The sequence below is a fragment of the Anas acuta genome, chromosome 5, assembly GCF_963932015.1.
Source record: "Anas acuta chromosome 5, bAnaAcu1.1, whole genome shotgun sequence".
Taxonomy (NCBI): Eukaryota; Metazoa; Chordata; class Aves; order Anseriformes; family Anatidae; genus Anas; species Anas acuta.
The window spans coordinates 6519817-6534744 of NC_088983.1; the positions used below are offsets into that span (position 1 = coordinate 6519817).

The window sequence follows — 14928 nt, forward strand, 5'->3', positions numbered from 1 at the left end:
AGTTTCACTATAAAATGATGGGCTCTGGGCTGCCTATTAACACTAAGAAGTGAATGTTGAATGAAAACATCAGCTCAGGGTTCACAAGCCATCAAAAAAACAAATTAGGAATGATTAGGAAAGGAATAGAAAGCAAAAAAAAAAAAAACACTTCACTCTGTGTGGCCATGGTTCACCCATACCTAAAAACAATGTGTGTTGCTCTCCCCTCATATATAGAAAAGGATATAGTAAACTGGAAAAGGTTCAAAAAAGAATTATCTGATGGTTGAGTAACTTCTTCATGAGAAATGATTGAATCTGGAAAAGAAACAGCTTGTGGGGCCTAGTGGGCAAGACAGAGGTCTACAACACCACAGATGGAAGGAGAGGTTGAGCTGGGATCAACTGTTCATGGTCTTTTTCAGTACAAGCACTAGTGGGCATGATGTGGAGCTAGTAAGAGCCAGGTTAAAAACAAAAGTTAGCGTTTCTCACACAGTAACTACCATACGGTGGTAACAGAACTGGAAATCCCTGTCAGCAGATGTTCTGGATGCAAGAAGTTTAGCATTTTCAATATAATTTAGAGGAGAGGAATAGAATGGGGAAGTCAAAGAGATTGGAGAGAAGAAGAAAAAGTGAAACAGGAGAAATACTCAAGGAAGTCTGCCAAGGGGATGGAGCTGCACACTGGGTATGGCAGAATGACATTTGGGGCAGCTCATTCCTTCATACTGGTTGCGTGAGGCATTACACATCTCCAGTAAAAATAAATTACAGGAACATCATGGATGCAAAATGGGGTCCACAAAATTCTGAGAGTACCCAAACTAAGGCTGCCTGTGCAATGTTAAATTGGCCCTATTGTTCTTCACAGTATAGTCTAACTACACAAATACAACCTAGTCACAAAGTCAACCTATACACCTCATTTTCTCTGTCCTTGTCCTGAGCAGCTTTTATCCCCTCTACATTTGGGTAAGTCTGCTCTCTACTTTGTGCTGGTTGAGCGCTAGGGGAGATGCTACAGAAGAGACAAGGACTTCCCAGTGTCCATGTCCTCATACCCAAATGACAGAGCAATAATTACAGAGAAAGTCCTCCCGAGTCCCCACAGGCACCCATAATTGCCCTGTGGGGAAGTCCCAGCCCAGCCAGAGCAGCACTAGGAGCAGTGAGGTAGCGGAATGTGCTCAGTAAAAGTGGACATTTTTTCTTTTAAGACTTAAAATATCTTTTCTGAGATTGTGGGAACTGTGAGTTTTGAGGAGCTTCTTAAATGTGTTGTTAGGGGAGATTTTATAGGCACAGCAAAAGTCACCTTCCAATACTTGGCAGCTTTTGAGTTCTTCTCTCAGAAGGTAAGAAGCACTACAGCTATTCACTGAAAAGGCACTAGAATTGTCTTAACATAGATAAACAATTTCTCCCAATCTTATTTTTTTTTTAGAGACAACTTCTGATTTGAACAAATACATCTTTACTACATATATTAATATATTCGAGTTAAAGCTCCTAGAATATGTAGAAAATCTCAGTGCATGCAATTGCATTTTCATAAATTATGAGCAATCAGGATAATATTATAGTGGAAAATACTGAGCAATTGTAATAAGAGGCAGTACAATTGGTCATACGTGTAATGCAATCAATATCACTATAATTACGCAGTCTTCTTATTTTGGAACTACCTTTACTTGGGAAGAGAGACATTTTAAAATAATGAGAATATGCTAAGAATACTGGGAAAAAAATGTGGAAAATGTAGATGCTATACCAACAGATACGGATTACATTGATATCTTTATTGTCTGCAGTGTGCTTCATGATTGCATGTTAAGGAACATGAGATTGGTCCTGGTGGATTCAGAAAAACTTTGATATATGCTTAAGTGTTCGCTTAAATTGGATTGAGGCTTTTCCAACCCAGATATCATACATTAATACAAGTTTTGATAGGCACGTTAATTTAACATTACCGTTCATATCCACAGTCATTGAAGTGGGTAGGTAGACTGAGAAAATTTAGGGTCAGAGTGGACCATCAGATTATCTAGTCTGGTTTAGCAGAGAATAATTCACTTCCCAAGGGTAACTCTCTTTTGAGACCAACAATTTGTGTTTGGCACAAGAAAGAATGGGTTTGGCTGAAACCTCCAGGAAGGCATCTTGTCCTGATTTGAGCACAGACAGAAAGCTGCTCACTTTCCTTGTGGATGAGTCCCTGCGGCTAACTATCTGTTCAATGTTTCCTTGCAAGAGTTAAAAACCTTGCTTCCATCTATTGATTTTGTGATGCTGTTCCTTGCTGGGCCTTTAGTACTTTGCATTTTTATGGAGAGACTTGCATACTGTTATTAAGTCACTTCTCAGGCTTGTTTGTTTTTGGTGAGCCAAACAGACACGGCTTTTTAAGTGTCTATCTGTCATTTTCTCCAGCCCTTGATCAGCATTTTTGGCACATAAAAACTCAACATCCAAAACATTCGGTGACCGCTCCCATTCATGTGGCTTACTGTATTTTAGACCTTCCTTCCCACCCCACATGTGACAGCACTGGACTCTTGTTCAGTAATCCTCTTGATGAGCCATATTACCAAAATGCTTAGATTTTTTTATTTTTTTTTTCCTCTGAAAGGAAAGCTCTGCAATCATGGCTAGCGTCTGTTTGGCAAGCAGCTTTGTCTTCCATTTCCTCTGCTGGGATGCTTGGGACTCTCTTCTGAGTTGCTCTACACTTTACAATATAAAAATATGGCTTGTGGAAAAAGCCTCCTTTCCCTCTGCTGGTTCCATTCAAAACAACTAACCCAGAGTTAAATGGGAGCTTTCAAACCCCAACATTTCCTGGGGGCCTGCTCTTTGCTATCAATCCATCATTTCTTTACAGCTCATTTTCAGATACATTTATTACAAGCTATTCTCTGGCTACACCCTTCTTCATGTCATAAATCAGTTGTTTCTGGCCTGGACACTGCTCAGGAGCAGTGCCACTCCTGCCAGCCCTCACAAAATGCAGCAGGCTGAGTCATACCTCAGCAAAAGGTTTGTAATTGCCCAATTTAGTGTCATTTCTTTTCCATTAGGGAGCCAAACTGGGGGTGACCGTTTACATTTTTTGGATCATACATATTCTAAATAACACCTTGTTGCTGTTGTCTTTCCCCCCCTCTTCTCCTTTGTTTCTGTTTTATTCATTATATGTGAGCCTAAAAAGTATTTATTTAGCGTCAGTCTTTTAGTATTAGAAAATGGGAGACATACTGATTGGTAGTTGCTCATGTGAAGTTGTTTAAATAGTACTTTAAAAGACATTAAGCAGCATTTCACATCAAAAACCACTCAGACATGTATTTGGAAAGATACTGACTAGACTCATATTTCCTGTATTAAAATACTTGTATAAAAATGTGTTCTTCTCTGATTTATCAAACAAGCAAATGACCCTCTGGAGAGTTTCTGGTTCAGACGTGAATACCTAAGCAAAATCTTAGTGAATCATTTGAAATTGCTAGAATTTTCCATATGAAGACCATTATAAATGTATCAATATTATGGTGTGTGAATATTCAATACATGCCTGAAATCTGTATTGTTACAATGTTCGTTCTCGAGATGCATGAGTATAAATGCATACAAGACTGCCAAGAAGACACGCAGAGAATATCAATTCCTTATTCACATTTGGTTTGCTACATGCCGACAAAATGTTTAGCTGAACTTATCTCCTCAGCTCAGCGCCATAAATTTCAGCTGAGGTAGGAGGAACTCTTTTTCACATAATTGTTTTGCACATTTTGAGACAAGAAAACACTAGGGTGAGACCCACTGAGCAGATCTTAGCAGATAATTTGACCCATCTGTAGGATTTAGGAGTAGGTTGAAAGATGTCACAATATTTTAAGCAATTTAAAAGTCATGTGTCTAATTCAGCCCTCAGATATAGATGCATAAAAAACTCAGCCAGATGTTATAAGGAAGACAGGGAATTGTGGCGGACATGAAAATCAGAGTAAAAAGAGAGGACAACACACAGATCTTGGCATAGAGCAGGCATTCAGGTCCTGATCTGAAACCCAACAGGGCTGATGGAAGGATTCCTATTGTTCTCAAAGGCTTTGGGCTAGTATTTTCTAAAAAACATTAAAGGTAGTGAGGCGCAGGGATGGCAGCCACAGCGCCTCATAAAGATTACAAGGACTTTGGCTTAAGCCTGAATGAAGCTGAGAGACAAACATATGGATGATAAATGTGGATGTGAGTATGTATGTGTGTATATGTTTAGTGTGGGTTTTATGGAATTACTCTCTGGCTTTTCCGGTTTGGATGAAGTTCATTTTCTGTCAGTCACCTTACCATCCCTTCCAACAAACTGCCATTGCCTGATTTTTCAGATCTAATTTTATATAACCAGAAGACTTTCATTTTATATAAACCAGAAGAAATGAGGCCTGGGAGGAATGTGTTCCAGCCCCATCAGAGGCCAGCCCTGAGAAAGAGTGGTGGGCTAGGTGTGCTTCTGGTCCCCAGGCTACCAATGTCCTTGCAGGCACAGAGGAGGAAAGCTACCTGATGTGCTGGTGCTACAGTGAGGAGCTCCAGCTTGTTTGGCTTCTCAGATGTGGAACCTCCTAATCTGTAGAAGAAAGAATTAAAAAAAAAATAAATTAAAAATCCTCTCTTGGGAGGAGCTGGATTTCCCTTTACACTATAGGAAAAGTCTGTTGCAGACTGTGGGGCCAGGGAAGAGCAGAAATTAACTTTTTGTTTGTTTGTATTGTCAAAGATTGGAAGGTAAACTTGGCCATTATGTAGTGAGATATTAGATATTAGAGCAAAAATAGGCATTAAAGAAAGAAAGCTACAGCTGACTGGGAGGCTGAGGGCTCAGCTCAGGTGTGTAGGAACCTCTCAGTATTAACCCTGCTGGCAAACCTCCTGTGAGAAAACAGGAATGCTGTTGGAGCAGGGGAAGAGCCTGCAAGTAGACTACAGCTGGATGTGGTTACACTTCAGGTGATTCTGGTCTGTGATCAGCAGCACGGGTGCCTGAGCAGTTCAAGGGATGGCTCTTGTGAGAAATTTCCCTGACAGTCTAGATGGGTCTGGTATCAACCTTAAAATAAGACAGAGAGTGGGAGGAAAATCTCCTAGTATATGGTCCCTGTGGTTTACATTTTTATGCCATTAAAATTTTTCCATAATCCAAGTGCTTGAAAATCAGTTGATTTTGGACACCTCTATGAAATCTGTCTTTTAAAGGTGATTTATTTTAGAATGGTAAACCAGACAGCATAGAAAACAGCTTCAGAGCAGCTGGAGGAGCAAAATGAGATGCAGTTATAGTGCTACCTTCATGGGGGTCTCAGTGAAGAAGGGGTTTCTGAATATCCTCATGTGTTGGGACCTGCAGTGGTTAAGGGAGAAAAAGGCCTTCTACAGCTTGTCAGCTTTGGGAGAGGACGGGCTTTGGGGGCAAGGAGGAGACTCCTCCATGAGGAGACTCCTGGTGATCTGTCCCTAGCCATGCCTAGGGGCCCATCTCCTCTGTGCATGCAGCTGTAGCCAGTTCTTCTAATGGCAGCCGTGCAGCTGTGGTGTGGGTTTTACACAAAGTGAGAAGTCACAACCCATCACTGCCATCCTGCTTGCTCCTGGGGCTGAGGAGACTTCATGCTTCGTGCCAGGGCTGCCATGAGGCAAGCTCACTCGCACTGAGGGGAGGTAAAGCTGAGGGAAGCGAGCTGGGCCTGTGGGGTGGGCAACACTGGTAGGGACTGGGGTGTGGGGTGTGGAGGATCCCTTAGGATCCTCAGGCAGGAGGCAAGGCAATGCTGGGCTCTGAAGGACTGCAGTGTCCTCGTGGTAAACCGGACGGAGAGCTTGTTGCTTTGTGTACACTTTGCCTCGGTGTCTTGTGATGAGGCTCACATCTCAAGCTTGTGTGGTGAAGACCTGTTCTGTCATAATGGGCCCAAATGTCCCGATTGTACATGGCAGCCTCCCGTGTCTGTTGCACTTCTGCAGATCTCTGCTTTGGACGAGTATCCACTAGGAAAATAGTGCCAGGAATTACGTGTATTTTTCTACTCAGTAGTGAAACATATTCCCTCATGGACCCTCAGTTTTCTAGACCTCTGCTAAGACGGGGCTGATCAGTGCTGCTGGAACAAGTTAACCACAGGACTTCACCCAGACTATTTGTAATGGAGAGGCGTTGTAGGCCGAATATCGTATTCGGTGACTCTGTGCAAAAGAGTGTCTTTACTAATTGTTAATGTTAGCATGTGAAAAGCTTAGATAAAATGTTCTGTGGTTCAGCATCAGGCATGAGTGTCACTAGGTACCCTCCATAAATTGCTGCCTGGTGATGGCAATCAGCACAGTGGTCTCGGCTGTTGCTGTTCTGCTCTGTTACTGAAATGTGAGCACACCCCAGTTCACGTGGGTATGTGTCTATCCATGTGCTTCTGCAAGTGTGGGAATTAACTCTGTGTCTGTATTGGTTTTTACAAGACGGGATGATTTCTTGCACTTTATTCACAACAAGAGTTTGACTGTAGCATGCACACTCTGGAGTAATGCCTTGTATGTACTTCAGACACTTCAAGGTCTGTAACCCCTCAATGGTTTCATTGCTGTGCTTGTTATTCTGTGTTTGCCTTCCCTTGTATATCTCACTGCTTCTTCCTTTTGGTTGTTAAAATGTATGCTATGGTGGCCCAGGATGAAGTATGTAGACCATATCTGCATGTGGAATAAGCTACAGAAACTACTCCACAGTTTCCTTTTCAGTAAGAGGGCTTTGCGACACGAACATAAATCTTCAAAGTATGTGTTGAGCCAGCTGCTACATCATTTAAAAATAGTTAGGTTGGTGCCAACAAGACAGATCACTCGACTTGGGGGCCATAAACAGAAATCAAAGGCATGCATTAGCAATGCCCCAGTGTTTGTATGGTTCCACGAGGAACCCTCTGCCCCTTCTAGCACGTATGTGATGGTGTTACAGAATTGTCTGCTGTCACTTCTATAATGCATCAATGTCACCCAGCCTGGGAGGGTGCAGTATGTTGGAGGCTGTATGAAGGCAGAAGACATTTTTTAACATTTTTTAATGTTAGACTCCAGCCAGCTTTCTCAACTTCATGATAAAGGAGACTTTTTAAGAGTGCTTGGTCTTATATCCCCAGCAGCTTGGGTGACATGCCATTTGGATGTTAAATACTTGAAAAAGGTTAAAGCATATGAAGTGGTCAAAGGGAAAAGAAACAAGGTCAAAAGTTTAAGCTATGGTACACGGTAGGCAAGGAGAACTCGTATTTTAAGCAGTCTAGACAGCATATTAGCAGAGGAGGCTTACTGTGTTGTACTCTGTTTATGGGAGTTTTCCATAAACTGCAAAAATTATTAGGAATGCAGCATAACCAAAGCTTTGCCTTTTCCTGTTGAGAATAAATTGTTGTGCAGTTTATATTCAAAGAAAATGGCACCTATATAGACTTAATTTAAGTGAAAGAGCCACGGGGCTTCAGGGGAAAAGATGGAAAAAAAACTATTTAAGATGATTTTTCCCCCCTTAAAAGAAGAAAAAAAAAAAAAAGTAATTTACGTATCTGTCTAGAGAAAAGTATAACATAGCCATTGGTGCTTTATAGCAGATTTAGGAGGCGACTGCAGTATTTAGGCACCTGTGTTTTTTATGTTCACATGTATATATTTTCATGTTTGTAGAATGAAAGATATGCAGTCTTGATTCATTTACTTTGCTCGGCTTGTTTCAGGCTTTTTTTTTTTCTTCTTTTTCTCACTGAATAAAAAGCAAAGTATGTGGCATTTTCAGTCCATAAATCTTGCTTGCTGTGGGCCAACTTCTGCTCACAGCTTTTATTTACAGTAAGTTAATGAGGCCAATACATACCCCAGGGCAGAGTTTGGACCTCTGAGGCTACCTGGGTAAAGCTGCCTAAGTGGAGGGATGGTTAAAGCACTGGCTGGGGACTTGAAAGCCTTGGGTTCAGCTCAGTTCAGCTCAGCTCTGTGATGTGACCCGTGAGCTCTTGGGGGAAGTTGCTTCCACTCTTCTAAGCTCCATGGCTGTGCTCCACAATGGGCCTGAATTGCAACTCTTTCATTCCTCTGGCTTTATGCTAAAAATTTGCACCCTTACCTGTCTCCTTGCAGCACTGCAGAAGGGGAAATGATGGATATTTTGGTCTGCCCTGGAAGCCAGTTCTTTAGGGCAAGGACTGCTTTTTTTTTTTTTTTTTTTTTATTCCTTTCCACTAGTGAGTAAAATTGTCTGAAATGATCTGTTAATAGCAGCACCATCAGCAAATCTGATTATCGATGTACCATACATTTAACATTTATTAGCTCTAATCAAGTAATCCTTGCCAAAACTCGCTGGGGAAATACTGCTTTTACCCTCTAAGGTTACCTGCAGATACGTGACTGAAAAGCAGGCACTGAAATTCTGCGAAATAGCTGCCCACGTGGGTGCGTATCTAAAATATGTGTACCATGACAGTTTTATGCAGAACACCTCAGCTGTTGCAGTTCTGCCTTTCACTCAGACAGACTGATGGTCTAAATTGTGAACACGTTCGTAGTCCTCACGAGGAAGAACCCCCTACCTGGACTCTGGCCTATAAACCACCATCAGTTAGGTTTTTCAAGGGAAACACAGTATTCCTTAGGAATCATTTCTGAACTTCAGTTCAGGAGTTTAAAATACTGCCATGGGATTTTCAAAAGCTGCCTTTAGGAGCTGTGTTGGGCCAACACAGAGCAGTTTTGAAACACCTGCCATAGTTATGCTGCCACTTAGCTGCAGGTGTTTTATGTATTGTTGAGCATTTTGCTGTATCTCGTGCGTATGGCTAACACTGAAAGGTGTGGCTGGATTTGTGTTTTGTAAAGTTGAAACTGTCAGGATAAGAAAAAAGAGAAAAAAAAAAAAGTGGAATTGAGAAAAAGAAAGGCAGAAAGATGGGAGAAAATAAAGACGTGGGAGCTATTTGAAAGACTAGGAAGGGAATAGAGAAAAGATATTAAAAAACAAATATTATCTATATCAGCTCCAGCCTCATGAGATGTGCCTTATCTTACGCAAATGTTATGATACCGTGAAAGAGTTTTTAAATTTTTATGATTTGTTCTTATTGCTTGTATACGTGTGTGATCTCAGAGCTTCACTGAGCAGGGGCTGAGAAGTGGCAGAGCAAGCAGCAGTTCCCTGCCAGGAAGATAGCTGGGATTTGAATCTCAAATAGGACTGCACTTTACAGTGGCCCTTTAACAAAGTCAAGGTGCTGCAGTCCTGTCCACTGTGATAGAAGGAAAAAGGGGAATTCTCTTCCCTGAGGATGCCTGAACTTCTAGCAAGGTAAATTCACATAGAGCAGAAGCCTTACTGTGAAGATGAGATGAGGGAGGATTTTTAGCAATGTGCAGTGATGAGTCATTGCAGCTTCTATTAATATAATTGGCACGTATGTAAATAAATTCACATGTGCTCCTCTGAAAAGTTAGCTCATGAGGTCAGGCAGCAATAATAAACCAAGAAGAAACGTAATTTTATAAAGATGGTGAGCCGTGGCATTATTTTCCAGGCATTTTAGAAAGAAAAGGATCAAGATGGTCATTTGCAGTGGGTCTTTTAGCTCTGCACAAGTATGTTTCATGTGCTTCAGAAACCACTCTCATTTGCATGTGGTTTCCTAGAAAAGTTTGCTGAAGAGATCTGCACATTCTCTGGTTTCTCAAGGACAATGTGTGGCGTTTAGATATATGGCCAGGGAAGGGATTGTAAATCAGCGCTGAGTGGAGCTTCACCGTGTTATACCAGTTGAGGATCTGACTGTGTATAACAGGAGCTGGGTGAAATCCTTTCATGTTTCAGGTGGTGTTATACATTAGCACCAAATGCAGGGCTGCCTTTCTCCCTCCCCTCATAAAAGTCTGAAACCTGTTGCCTATTATGCCCTTAGCCACCCATTCATAGTTCAGATACCCTTGAGTCCAACAATGTACAAGAAGAAACTTGTGTTTGTTGAACAAAAGCTGCTGCTGCTCTTAGGGTGGGACTTTCCAGACTTATGGGTTATCCTAATAAAACCCAGGAATGTTTTAAAGGCAGTAGCACTAGAGACCACCAACTATTTTATTGTTGAAGGCTAAAAGAAAAATCTATTATACCTGAGATTGACCCTGTAGCTGTTTCTGTTAGCAGGCTTCTTAGAAAAGTAAAAGGGCTGAATTTTTACAAGGGCATTAATGCATTATTTTAAATTGCACGAGTCTGGATTTTTACACACAAATATATAATAAGCTGATAAGAAAATAAGCTGGATTTGGCCACTTTACATATCCTTTCTAAATGAGAGTGGAGACAGTGTAAACAAAGAGGACCAAATCTTTCCTGTTCAGTGTGACTGTGGCAGAGAGGCTGGGATTAGATGATTTTTAATGTCCCTTCCAACCCAAGTCGTTCTATGACTATTGTTACTTTTCTAGGTGTGTCCTGGCCTCATCAGGGTTATAAGGATAAAAATACACTCATAAAAGATGTCAAAACATACATACATCCTCACAATATTCCCTTCAAACAGATCACAGTTAATGAACAGGGATTTTATAGGCAGAAAACTGAATCACCAAGACCAGACATCTCAAAATAGTTCAGTGCATGATTTCTGTTGACACAGATGCAATAATGAACTGTATTTGATGAACCTGGGCTTCCCATGCCCAAGGCCATGTAAGAAGGCATTGGGTAATGACTCAGTTTCTCCTGAGAGCCCAACCAATACCACGTACTCAAACCATCATTTGTTTTAACACTTGTCCTGCTGGAGGTAACAAAGCAGATGATGTGAAAGCAAGCCATGGTCCATAGTTAATGGGAGTGGCAAGAGGCTGGTGTCATGGGCACAAAGCTTTACATTTGTGGAAATGATGGTAATAGGTTTGTTTATGGTGCCCCATCTTAGGTTCAATGATTCAAATGCCTCTTCCAGGTTCCTGGCTGGTCGTATGGTTGTGCAGGATCTTCCCTAGCCGTACCTTTGCCATTATTACAGCTTTGTTGGTTGCAACGTTAATATTTCTATCATGAAATACTGACTGTGGAGGATGTGGAAATACAATGCAGATTTTCAGAGGTGAGGATTTAATTACACGAGTATTGCTTGCTCTCTCAAAAGAGCAATGCCCATGGTCTCTCTCGGTACAGGATGATATATGTAATTCAGAAGATCTGAACCTAGCCATAAAACTCACTGTAGCCCTGACACTTGAGATATAGGGCCAGGTTGTCAAGCTCTCAGACAAAGAACAGTTGTTCCAAATACACTGAGGGAACCCGCACATGTGAATATCTGCCACAGTGTATGTGGTAGCCTAATTTACGCCTACAAATCCCAGGGAGTATTTGTGCTGTTTGCTGGTAGTAAACATTACACAAACGGATCTGAGAGAAGGCCTACAGAATTGGCTCCTTGCCTTATTAGTTTAGAGGAAGATTCTTGCTGGCTTGACTGCTTGTAGGTCACACTTCAGATGACAGAAAACCAGAAATTAAGAGTGCTGGATACATTTTGGCCCTAATATAGTTTGATTTAAATTAATATGTGATACTTGACATGGGGCTACTTCTTAAAACCTCCTGGTTTGATTCCCCCTCTAAATGAGAAGTGGGGGGAACAGACACAAAGAAACAATGATCAAGATCTAGAGATTTAAAAATCAGCTGCTGTGCTTAGTCCAATGTATTCCCTGATCTGCCTACACATTTATTCTTTTGCTCGCACACAGACAGAATTAATTCATCCCAAGATGCAATCATGCATCTGTTTTATATATCTGACTAGTCACTTCAGAAATATTTTCAACTCATGGGGAGCATTTACAAGTGTAAGAGCAGGAAAGGTGACAAATAAAGGTGAGAGTATACATTTGCCAGACAAGAATAATGAGACGTAATCGCTATGGACAAAAATCCACTTTTCTGTGAGCCATCCTGTACGTAAAGCCCAGTAGGGATTCGGTGATTTCACCTGGAAAGTATTGAGAGGTTGTAAGGAAATCCTGCCTGTTAATAGAAGGCATAGGTAGGAGTCAGCTCCTCCACATCTACAGTAGCACAAGTTTATGCTGCTTGCTTTGAAGGTAATTTCAAGCTGTCAGTTAAAGCGGGCCAGCTGCTATTAGCTGCTCATCCAAACCAGCACATGACAATATGAAGCAACAGTCAGGAATGCACAAGGCAGGATAAAGTCTAAATAAAGGACCCTGTCGCCTTCCAGACAAACTCCTTGTTTCCTCAGGTGAACTTTTGCCTTCGTTCCTACTCATGAATTCTTAATCTTCCTACTAAAAAGCACAGACGTTGTCCTCTCTGCCAGCAATTGGGTCTTATTTCCACTGTTTTAGCTGTGTTTGCTCTTGGTCTTAACAAGAGTCCTGGCTTAATTGACCCTCACACAAGTGCAAGCTGAAAATCTGTCTCTGTTCTGAACCCCCGCTTCTCTCCAGGTTACTTAAGCTGACAGGGTTTTGTCTTTCCTTCTTATCTGGCTATCCGCACTGACCGGGCTGCAGCAAGGAAAAGAGGCTGACCACAAAATGCTGAGAAGTGAGCTACCTCCGGCTTCCTTCGAAACCTCCTCCTAGCCCCAGAGGAATGCATTCGGAAGGCCAAGTGTCTCAGGAAGCAGCTGCCACGCTAAATACTTCTAGTTGGGGATCGGTCCTGAGATGGTGGGAAAGTTGAACTGGTTTGGAAAATGTTAGTGAAATTGCTGTCGAAACCAGCTTAGCAAAGAGCTGCCACTCAGCTCATGTTTCAGTGGCTTAGAGCAGATAAGAAACCCCCCTCACAGCTCAGAGGCAAGGAGCTTTTAGCACTTGATAAGTCAAATCGTGTTTAGGGTAAATAAGCAAAGCTGCAGTGCTTCATTGCTCTGGAAATAGATTTTCTTCTCTTGGAAGATGACAGTCGATTTTTTTGCAGTACACCCAAGGGTTGCAATGTCAGGAAAAGGTCTCTACATTCATATATTTGAGAACTGTGGAGGTAGAGAGGGATTTCAGGCCTGCTGTAGTCTCCGAGATTGTGTTCTGGTACAGCTTCAGGAGCAAGGCTGCATCCAAATGCGTGTTCATTTACAGCAGTGTAATTATTGTTTAGTTTGCTCTGTTGCCCATCTTGTGGCCAGAAACCTTGGTTAGTGCAAGTGCAAATGTTGGACATAAAAAGGCAATAAAAAGACTTGATTTAGCATATTTATATCAAAACTCACTCATGTGACCAGTTTATTCTCAATTACCAGAGTTTTTGGGGAAATAAGATTTATCATTTGCTCTTTTCTTTTCCTAGGATAAATTATATAATTTAGGCGGGTCATGATCACTTTTTTTTTTTTTTTTTTTTTAACATAAATTATTATAAAAACATTGCATCTCTGTTGTATAGGTAAAGTTCATTTTGGGAAAGAAACCTTCCTAATCCCAGAAGAGTTTTAGGAAAGTGGAATACACCGACCGTTTGCGGAGCAAGAGGGCTTGCTATTTTGCAAAGTGTTGCAGGCAAGACCGACCTCTGCAGGACAAAGTGAACAAGTATAAGGAAAATCAGAGCATGAAACTGTAGCACCAATACAAATCAAGTGTTCACCCATCTTTTGGAGGAAGTCTTTCCTTATTTTCTTGAGCCAAACTCAAAGTTTACAGAATGGGGCAGGTGAAAGTTTTGTTTGAGCTCTGGCCCTCCTGAGAGAGGGCTTCCTTTGCTCCAGCTGATACATGGAAAGGTTGTGAAGGGTATTAAACCCCAGCCACTAGGTTTGTTCAGGGTGATAAACTGCTTCCAGAGTGGTTCTCAGGCCCTAAGTCAGAGTATGCTTTCCTATGAATTTGGACGTTCACATGATGGTGAAACTCAGGCTGACACTGCAAAGGGTATTAACACTTTTGCAAGCCCCCTAGGACCAAACTTGAGATGGGGACAGAGCGTGTGTGGCAGATTGGAAGTGTTTCTCCTCCTACATGCTGATTTTTAGTTTAACTTTTTAAAAGAGTCCTGGATCAAAAAGTTACCTCGACTCTTTTAATGGCTGTTCTGGTTCTTTTCCCTTTAATTACTTGCCAGTGCCAGAGTGAGTTGTTCTTGTACAGTCAGCACTGCAGATTCTTCAGAGACCCCAAATCAGTTGAGTAAAACCTAGTAAATCTCACAAGTTGCTTGGTGAGCAGTGGAACTTGTGAAGTCAGGCTTCCTGTGCCTCTTCAGCGTGGATTCTCCGGTGTCTAATAACATCAGTGTCTCTGAAGTGGTTGCACATGTGTATTCTCGGGTGGCTGATAAGAGGTGAGCTCACACTGTGGCTTTTTTCCCCTGAGGACTTTCTAACTTGGATCTCTCCCCTCGTCCAACGTCTACGTGAGAGGTAGGAACTCAGTGTATCTGAGTCCTCAGCCCTGCTGTCGCATTTGGTTGAAGTTACCAGACAGTTTTAAGAGTTATAGAAGGAGAGGGAATGAACAGCAAAGACCGATGAACACGTGTGCACGCCCACACACAGGCAGTCTGGTGACCCTTTAAGCCGGCCACTGCAAAACGCAGCGCCTCGCTCCCTCCATGCTCACTGCAGGCTGCCCAGTGCTTTTCCGAGTGTGCTTGGCACAGGCGTGTACATAGCTGGGTGGTGAACTGATCACACTTAGAAAAGTGTGAATAATTGGGTTGGGATGTTAGGTTTGTGTTAATAAGGCTGCTTGGCATCTTTTTTTTTTCTTTTTTTCTTTCTTTTTTTTTTCTTTTTTTTTTTTTTTTCAGCTAGCACCTCATGTGATTTGCTGCGAGGCTGCACAAACACCTCCTACAGAGGCAGAAGTGGGTGGCCAGGAGGGGGTAAGGAGGTACAGACACCGTGATGGACAATG

General features: G+C 41.9%; 1 long non-coding RNA gene across 1 annotated transcript; it reads left to right on the plus strand.

Annotated features, from left to right (window-relative positions):
• The first annotated feature begins 5569 nt into the window (after nt 1-5569).
• On the plus strand, nt 5570-14904 carry LOC137856772 (uncharacterized). Its single transcript, XR_011096773.1, has 2 exons — nt 5570-5706; nt 14822-14904. It is a non-coding gene; the product is annotated as an uncharacterized lncRNA (long non-coding RNA).
• The last annotated feature ends 24 nt before the right edge of the window (nt 14905-14928 follow it).